This window comes from Pogonomyrmex barbatus, unplaced genomic scaffold, assembly GCF_055798465.1.
Source record: "Pogonomyrmex barbatus isolate J1 unplaced genomic scaffold, ASM5579846v1 scaffold3, whole genome shotgun sequence".
Taxonomy (NCBI): Eukaryota; Metazoa; Arthropoda; class Insecta; order Hymenoptera; family Formicidae; genus Pogonomyrmex; species Pogonomyrmex barbatus.
Genome location: NW_028297127.1, coordinates 8924818 through 8935325, shown reverse-complemented (window position 1 = coordinate 8935325; position 10508 = coordinate 8924818). Strand labels below are relative to the sequence as shown.

Here is a 10508-nt window from a genome sequence, read left to right as displayed (position 1 = left end):
AGAATTAAAGGAACGACTCCGAGCCACACAGAAACTGGTGAAGGGACATATCCGGGAGGCGAAACAAAAGGCAAAGAACTATGCCGGTAAAAATATTAATAGCAAAACTTCAAGATAGGAGATAAAGTCTTCTTGCACGACGAAGCAGTGCGTCGAGGACGATCGAAGAAATTGGAAGCACCATGAATAGGTCCGTACCAAGTAATCGAAAAAATTTCAGATGTGAATTATAGAATCAAACAAAAATGAAAAATCGTGATTGTACACGCGAACCGACTCAAACTATTTATTGAAAATTAGAAAACGGTCGCACACGACGGAACAATCGCGAAGGAAGTTAGAAGAAGCATTAGTAGAAGCGAAAATATAATAGGGTTAATAAATAAAATTAAAAACATACCAGTTGCGGCGACGCAGCACACGCACAACTCACCGTAGCGGCACAGACGCGGATCCCCAGGGGGTCGCGGGGGTATCGCTTTTCGGTCCATCCCGTGGACCTCGTGTCAGCCGCCATTTGCTGGGCTGCCAGCAGCTATGAGGCACGCACGCATTCATAACACACGACGGGAGTATCCCGTTTGCACATAGCATAACGCATGTTTAAAAAAACTTTTGCTACTATAGTATATTACTACTAGATTAGATACAAGCTAAAACTTTACGTAGCCACATGCAACAACAGACTGAATCAAACAATTTATTATATACACTTCACACAGAAAATGCACGGGTAGGATTTATCAAAAAACAATCCGATGCTCTTCGCAGGACGCTCTTCGCGCGGAGGAATATAAATAACACGATTCCCGCCGAACAGATAATGAAGAACCGCTTCATTTCAAGGAACTCATACCGAGATTATAATAAATCATACTGTACTACATGCACATGCAAAAGAAAAGGGAAGAGAGAGAGAAAAGAAAGAAAAAATGTATAAGCGACACACGAGAAATAAAAATTATCATAATATTACGATGGCAACACCTCCACATGTCGTACCCCGGTAGTGTCACAAACGATGACCAAAATCCGATCCAGCGGCTAACGAATCATCGACTAACCCAGGACTCCCGTCGGGAGGTACGTGTGCCTTGTCCCATGGAATACACATTTCGTCGCACCACATCGTTCATATCACGCGCGCGGAACCGCAACGCGACTCGAAGCCAATAGGCGCGATCGCGACGCGCACAGGACGTATAGAAACGGGTACATCCGTTACAGCACGTACAAAACGTGGCGATAATAAATGAATAACAGCCCGGCGTGAAAGCTACTGATGAACTAGCATGCACCAAGTAGCATAAGGAAAAAAAATTAAATAGAATAAGGAAGTGTAATCCCTGATCTTTCAGGATGTTGGCCATTCATTGGCAATTATACAGCGCCGATGCTGACTCCACAACATCGTACGTGCTGAAAAAAATTTCACAACAGGCATTTATTTCGAAAAAACAGGTTAATGAACCAGGTACAAACGACCTCGAAATTAGTAATCACTGGACATCAATGCGGTGAAGAGAAAAGAACGCAACAGATGGAAAATTATATAGATCAAACCAGCGAGCGATGCAAGAGCATCATTGGACCCGTCCAGTTTACGTGTTAAAACATAATGCAAATAATGCAAAAGGACAATTCAAAATTAACACAGCTGCTAACGCGACTGAGAACTATCTATTACACTAGAGATAGCAAACGAGGACTAATAAACGCGATTGGCGCAATAAGCAAAACGTTATTCGGCACCATGGATGCCGAGGACGAAAAACATCTCAATGAACGATACAAATGCTGCAAGAAAACCAACAGACCTTATAACACGCGATGAAAATGCAAATCAAAATTATCAACGCCACAATAGGGCACATGGACGAAAACTTATTATTACTGCGGAAGATAATGACGGACTTGACAAAAGACGTAGAAAACACAATCGACTATTTGTCACTGACCAAAGACGGGATAGTACACACGTGACTATTACCGTTGGAAAAAATTGTAACAGAGCTGCGAGAAGCAGCGACCCAATTGATCGAGGGCTTACATTTTCCGTTTACAATACGGGTGAAAAACTGGCGTATGATCCAAAAATATATAACGATAAGCGCATTATAAATTGGACATTTACACGATTATTCGTTTCTCGATAATTGCGTTTTCCACATTTAAACTAATAAAAACTAATAAAAACTGTCACTACCGGTACGCAACCACGGTACTTTCATTTATAAAAATTCACCCGTTAGTAGCGATAGATAAGGAAAATTATCATTAAATATTACCAGACGAAAACAAATTACAAGTCATATATACAAGACGGACAGCTGTACACATGCGAACGAGATTTTCTTGTCTACCATATTAGCACGAACGCACCATGCGAGGTGCAAGTCTATGTAAACGCACCAGGCCAACTCAAAAACTGCGAACAGCGATGCATAGCATCTAATACATCCTTGTGGATAACATTAATGAAATCAGCATGGCTCAATGATAACAAATCAAAAAATAAATATCCAGTGCGATAAGTCACCGGAACAACGATTAGAGTTAAGCGGCACGGGAAAAATTAATGGAAAATTTAAACTAACAACATCCGAAGTAACGTTAGTAACACAGCGACAACTGCCTTGAAGTCGACTAAAAAAAGTCGACAATTAGTCGGCAAATACTCATTTGTGCTGTGTGGGTAGAGATACTACATCTTTTACAACGTATTAGAGAATTTGATCTACTTTTTTTAAATATTATTAACATTTCCTCCATTGCATCAGAGTCACCACCAGATTCACCGCTATTTGATTCCATTATATGTGTAATATTATTAATTATAAAAACTTTTCCCATTTTCTTATATTATTATATGACAGCGTTATATGCAGTTGTATGCAGTACTGTTCAAATTTACTGCTACTTGATTCTATTATACGTGCAATATTATTGATTATAAAAATTTTTTCCATTTTCTTATATTATTAGAGACCCTTTAGTAAGACTCTGGCGATCACATATCTTTTCAATATTTTGATTTTGAAACGTTTTGATTGTTCCGCCATTTTTTTTCTAATGACGTAATGTCACGTGACATTGATCATAGCGATCATGAGCTTATTTTCGGCGTTTTTTTTTTCTTTTGTTTTTATTATAAAAAGAAAAAAATAAGGGAGAAATTATATATTCTACAAGGTTTTTTGAATGTAATTGCCGAACATAAATCTTCAAAGCATTGTAATCATTCTCAAGATTGTAAACTACTCTCGGAATTTCCTACTCAGTCAAATGTTGATATGTCATACATATCTCAAAAAGTAGAAGAATTAAATTATATAGAAAATAGCGTTTTATATATAGCGTTTTATAGTATCGCTGGTTACATAATAACGAGTATTAAAAATGTGACGCGGTCACCTCGCTCGACGCTCGGATCGGCTCGTTGGTGTCCGGGTTCGAGAGGAGGGGAGACTCAAGCGTACGCGAGCACAAGTGGCGGTGAAAAGATCGTTTATTGGTAGAAAAGTAGATACAGAGTAGGGCAGAGCCGAGTGCTGTCGCAGTGTCGCTGATAGCAAAGCGGAGACGCAACCGATTGGCGTAAGGCGATGAGATGTGCAGGACGGGTGCGGCGTGCGGCCGACAACGGTTTATTTACGCGGCGCGATTACCACTACGGATCTTAGAATTACTGATTTATAACTAGCGGTCTTAATCTCTATCGCATGCACTTATGAGCTAATGTCAGGCGGGACAGTTAGGTATTGCGGGCAGGACTGAGTGCCACGTCGAGCCCTGCCTTCGCAACGGAAACCGGCGAAACCCGATGGAGCTGAGCGAAACCTCAGCCCGTGGAGCGGTGACAGGAGTCGGCGAAACCTGACAGAACTGAGTGTAACCTCAGCCCGTGGACCGGTGACAGGAGTCGGCGAAACCCGACAGAGCTAAGTAAAACCTCAGCCCGTGGAGCGGTGACAGGAGTCGGCGAAACCCGACAGAGCTGAGTGAAACCTCAGCCCGAAGGTAGAGAAAGCTGGTGAAATCCGGCAGAGCCAAGTGAAACCTTGGCCCCGAGAGATAGTAGGTACTGATTAGGTCGGTATCGGGAGTCGGATTGCAAGATGGGATTTGGTCCCGATGTCTCGGCCGGCCGGGCTTATATACCTAGCCGGCGTTCCCCACTGCGCGCCGTCGGTCCGGTGGCGGGGAGTCGGTATCGCGTGGGGGCACCGCGAGCGAGATAGCGTGAGCGAGACGGCGCATGCGACCTACAGGCAAGCGAATGCGATAGCGCAAGTGGTGTACGTGCAAGCGGGATGGGTAGTGCAGGATAGTAAGCCAAGCGTTTATATATATGTATATATTTATGTATATGTATGTATATATATATATATATGTATGTATGTATGTATGCTCGTAACGGCCCTGCCGTTACAAAAAAAAATACACAAAAAAAAATACACTTTGTGAGCAATGTATTAATAGTATAGGTTCTACAAATCGAAATTTTTCATAACATGCAAAATTAGTACGATTAAGAAGTTACAAGATAAAAAAGATAACACTTTATTTTTTGTTACTAATCAAACATTCGAAATATTAAAAAAAATTGGAATATAGTGTTACGACCGAGCGGTGTTCCGTTCGACGCTATCCTCATAAGATTTCCAAAGATCGCTTTCCTGAAGATCGTTATGAGGGTAGCATCGAGCGGAACACTGCTCGGTCGTAACAATATATTCAGAAAATACCAAAAATCTATTTGCAATAATAAGAAGTTTTTAGTTAATAAATTTTAGTTAATAAATTTCTTAATATTTTAAGTAATAGTCACATCTTGCAATATCATAATTTAAATACAAAAATAGCAAACAGATTTGCAGTTTATAGATTAAGGATATCTAATAAAAAAAGAATTATTAAATATAAATATTATGACAGTAAGTCAATGGCAATGCATAATGCAATAAATTAAAATAAACTATTAAACTTATTTATTTATTTAATTTCTTCCTTGTTCATTCAATAATAAGAGTATCATTTTGCACTTATCATTGGTTACATGTTACATCACTGTTACAAAAATATAATTACTGGATAATATAATACTAGAAATTACTTATTTTGAATATTAAAAGCACTAAATAATATTGCTTTTAATAGTTCAAATTGAGTAATTAATCACTACTTTTCAGCATTCGATTTCTATAAAAACGTATGTTACATATCTAAAAATAATTTTGTTAAGATTTTATTAAAAAAAAAATTGTGTCACAATCTACAAAAAATAGAATCTGCCTGAATAATGTTCGAACCGACATGTTTTGTAAGTTTTTCTGAAGTTATGTATGTTCCATCATTTCATACGCGCTAAAGCTACCCCCTCTTAAATTAGAGAAAAATGGCAGACCAATCAAAACACAACACTTCAAAATCGAGTTTCTGATGGCCAGACTCTTACTAAAGGGTCTCTAATATTATTATATGACAGCGTCATCTGTAGTTGTACGCAATACTGTTCAATCCTGTTCCGTTTCCACAATTTCACATTACAGCGAATACAGTGAACTAATGAAAACGGAACGCTTGCATAGCACACTATGACGTCATGCTGGCAGTACTGCCAGTGAATTACGGAAGCCAGTAGCTGCATTTGAAATAATAATCATAAAGCTATAAGTGAAGGTATGTGGCATTGGCCGCAGTGAGATTCGAATCTAAGTCCTCAGGTGTCTAAGACTGGCGCGCTACCACTGCGCTATGCGGGTCATGGTGCTTTTCGTGGATGCTAGATATTAGTTGTGTGAACGGGGGACCGCCACAGGACTCCCCCCTTAGTGGACAAGCTTCGATTTTTCTTCTCTTTTGATGTTACCCGTTGCCCGGTGTGTTACTGCCCAGGGAGATGCGCGATGTGAGGAGGGCACGATTGTCGCTGTGACTCAGTTGTGCGCTATGGTTGCTCCTCCATTGCATGGGCTAGCCGATTTGGATATCGACAGTGACGTTGTGAGCGAACCTTAAAAGTTGAGGTGTCCAGTGATTGGCTGTCTTTATCGATTGGCGATCAGTTGGGCTGGCCGTATGGATGTCGACAGGGAGATGTGCAAACCTCGGCAAGTCCAGTGCGTCCGATGATTAGCCATGGAGAGTCATGTCGAAAGTAGCGAATTTCATTCAAAACCCTAGATACAAACTTTCTGAATATGATTTATTTCTGACACTTGAAGCCAACGGAATGTCTGGCATTCCTAAAAGAGGAGTATTGATGATAATTTATTTTTGAAGAAAAATAATCTTTCTCCATCGAATTTTACTTCTACTCATCTAATCGATAAAAAAACGTCGCAGAAACTACAGAATCCTTCCACTTGTTACCAAACCACCAAAGAACTTTTGATTCGCAAAGTTTGCAGATCTGGAAGAGTCCCAAGAAAACGATTTCGAACCTCCCAGAAACTTGAAATAATAATTGTTACACTACAATGTTTTAAAACTATAACATTAAATATGTTATAAATTTCAGGAACATTTTTCTCATAGATGTAATAAATATTGATACAGAAGATTTTCCAATAAATGTGAGTTATGATATATAATATTTCTTTTTTATATGATATATTTATTTCTTGCAAAAGTAGTACCTAAATAAAAATATTTTCCATTTCAGATATCCTCTAATGTACTTACTTCTATAGAAAATATACAAGAATATACAAAAAGATATACAAGAAGAAACTTCAGAACAAGCATCAGTCAATATCAATAAAAAAGTAACAAGAGATATTCTGAGATATTCAAGAGATATTCTATTCTTCAGGTAATTATTAATTAAGACGCATTAAAACTCTTTGTTACGTGATATTAACAATATTTTATTCGACTTTTCGACATTTTATTATTGAAAAGAACTAATATTAATATTATTAAATTAATATTATTAAACTAATATTATTATATTAACATAATATTATTAAATTAATTTTTTCAGATATTAGCAGCAAGAAAATGAAGCAGAACGTAAAACACTTATTTGAACAGCATACTTCGGATTACTGCAATATTCAGGAGTGAATGTTAAAATTGAAAGAAAAAAAATTAACCATAAGCAAAGAAGAGTTGGAATTTAAAAAAAAGCTCATAAAGAACATATAGAACTTTTGATATCATTGATTAAGAAGGTGGATGAATTAATGAATATTATTCGCACATCCATTCGCTCCGCAATATTTAGAATAATAAAATACACATAAAGTTCTTTTTACATAAATATAAATATATGTAGGAAAAGAATTTAGTTTAAGAAATTTTTTCCATTAAGAAATAAATGTTCACAATAGTTTATTTGAAACGATACAATTATATAAAATTTTTACAAAATGATCGTTTCGAGAATAAGTTATGTACAAGAAATAGTCATAAGTTACGTACAAGAAATAGTTGCGCTCGCGAATCTGTCTACAGTCTAATAAATTTGTATTTCGTTAGTGTCGGTCCACAATAGGTGATTTAAGCTTTAAGAAGTAAGAAATTGACCAATTATAATCGAATATGAAAAGAATACTCGACTATGATTAGTCAATTTCTTACGGCTTAAAGATTAAATACTTATTGTGGACCGACACTTACGCGGCAAAATAACGTTGATTTTAGTCTCTCTGAGTATTGTTCGTCACTCGTATATATATAAAACTCTTTAGTCTCGGATTATTCGGCACTCGTATATAGTCTCTGTATCGTGAACTCTTTGACTCATGTCGTTTTCAATTCGTGAACTCTTTCTCTTAACTCAATTGTACTCTTAGTGTCAGTCCACAATAGGTGATTTAAGCTTTAAGAAGTAAGAAATTGACCAATTATAATCTAATATGAAAAGAATAATCGACTATGATTGGTCAATTTCTTACGGCTTAAAGATTAAATACTTATTGTGGACCGACACTTATGTGGCTCAATGTGGACTCTTTCTCTCGGGATCTTCGCGACGTGCTACGACACCTCGGATTCTCTCGAACGCGATCTCGATCGCATCGATATGATCGACTATCGGTCCGGTACTCGGCACCCTTCATTCTTCCTACATATATTTTCTTATTTTCTTACAATAGTGTTTATTATTTCTTATATAGATAAGATATTTGTCATACAATTTTCATTATACAATTCTTAATTAAGTGTTAATTAATTGGTAAAATATCATTGGATCACTCGATTTCGAGTTTGTTCTTCACGTTCTTTGTTAATATCATCATATGCTATCGATGGTACAATATCTAATTCATCCAGGAATTTCATCACAAAGAATTCCCCATCTGATTGCCATATTATGTAGAACAAGCATTGACGATAAGAGCTATGACAGAAAATATTTCATATAAACATATATATATTGCAACAAATATTAAATGAAAGAGTAACTTTAAACTTATATTAAGAATAATATTAAAACAAAATAAAAGTTAATTATAAAAAATCATAAAATAATAAAATTAAAGAGTAAGATTATATTTACCAGTGAATTGTGGAATATAATGTAAAACTCGTTCCTTCCTTAAGCAACGCCAACGACCTTTTAAAATACCGAAATATTATTTTATAGCCACACGAGTCCGGATATGATGCTCTGTGTATCTTACACCTGCAATTTTTTCTACTTGATTTAACTTTGGTGTCAGCAAAAAAGGTAGAAGAGGATGTGCTGAATTATTTGAAATGTGCAATATTTTTAATCGCTGTGTCAACTTTTGCTAAATAGATACAGAATTAAAAAAGAAGAAAATTATAAATACTTAAAGAAACAATAAACATAAATCAATATGTAAAAATACAAATAATCTTAGCTTTTATTCCTTGTGTGATTTTATATACATTTTTAAGTTCACTACACTATGCACTAATTAAATTTTTAATCTTAAAATATCCCTAAGATAAACGAGAAAAATAATAAACAGTACGTAGTTATAAACGAAAGTCTAGAAATTATTTATTGAATCCAAAAATAGGCGTTCAAGATTTTGTTCGACAGTACATACCACGATGTTTTCTATTGTCTGTACAACTAACACGATCCAAAATATATTTATATTTATATATTTATATATTTATATTTATATATTTATATTTATATATTTATATTTATACATTTATTTATTTACTTATTTATTTACTTAGAAGCCAGCAATTTATTTCACCCTCTCTGTATCTTTGTTCTAAATAAGCAAATATTCTTGATCGTAGTACTCGAGTATCATGTGTTCGATCACCATTATTTACGGCAAGAATTTCGCAGTTGGAATCACAAATTTGAAATTACACATTTATTAATAAAATTAATAAAGTTAATATTAATAAAGTTAATAATTTATTATTATATTATTGTTTATTTTCTATATTTCAGCATCACAGAATACTTATATACTTACAAGTACAACACATTTAACAAATGTAACTTTTTTATGTAATATAACTTTCTATTTATATATAAATAATTTATAAATAAATATTCCCTCTAAGCTTCAAGTGGAAAAATGGCAATATGTGTTCTATCGATTGCTCCAATTACTCCAGGAAAACCATCGTTTCTGAAAAATTTGAAAAAAAATTATTTTAATATATTTATTTTAATATATTTAATATATTTATTTTTTTTCCTACTAATTAAAATTTATATTAAATGTTATATAAAACAAATAGTACATTTACAATATAAAATGATATAAATAATTTATAATGTAAAAGAAATAGTATATCTGTAAGCTAAACATCAATATATCTATACCATATAAACCTAACTAGAAGTTAATATTTATTCCATCTCCTAATAATACAGGACATCCTCAGGATGATCCTGCATAAATCTTAAATGTCCCGGAACATATGTAGGACATGTTTAGGACATTACATTAGACAAAAATTTCTGGACGCCCTATGAGCTAGCAAATAAGCGCCTTATTACAACCTGGAGACGTCCTCGGGACGTCTTCCTCTTAGTCTTAAGCTATCCTGAGGACTTTCTTAGGATGACTTTAGGATGATTTCAGGATAACTTCAGAATATCCCACAAGCATCCTTAGGGACGTCCTGAAAAAGTCTTAAACATATCCGTCCGTAATCCTGTAGATATCTATAATGTAACCAATATTGATTCAGAATATGTTATTATGGTATTTTCAGAATACATTTCAAGACTGTGTCAGGACAATGTCAAGCTTATTAACAATTATTTGTTAAAAATGCGTTATATGTATATATATTGTGACGTGCGCCTTGAGACCGCCCGTCACAAGGGTTAACTAATCCAATTCGGGACATTTCTGGTTCCTGCGTTCACCCGTTAGAAGAGCGAGAGTACAGGCGAGCTACGCGAGCAACGCGAGCTGCGTGTGTAATTGCGCGAATTTCCTTGTCTTTTTTTACTGCCGTTTCGAGTTTAACTTCCGCAGTACTAGATTAAAGCGACGAGATTGACGGCTGCCGCGAGATTTGTATATCACCGCTTGTCACGACGACTG

The 10508-nt window shown here is 35.5% G+C and overlaps 1 long non-coding RNA gene across 1 annotated transcript; it reads left to right on the top strand.

The window, feature by feature from the left end:
• Positions 1-5757: 5757 nt before the first annotated feature.
• LOC148935994 (uncharacterized) lies at positions 5758-7238 on the top strand. The gene is made up of 3 exons (XR_016139919.1): positions 5758-6578; positions 6668-6817; positions 6989-7238. It is a non-coding gene; the product is annotated as an uncharacterized LOC148935994 (long non-coding RNA).
• The last annotated feature ends 3270 nt before the right edge of the window (positions 7239-10508 follow it).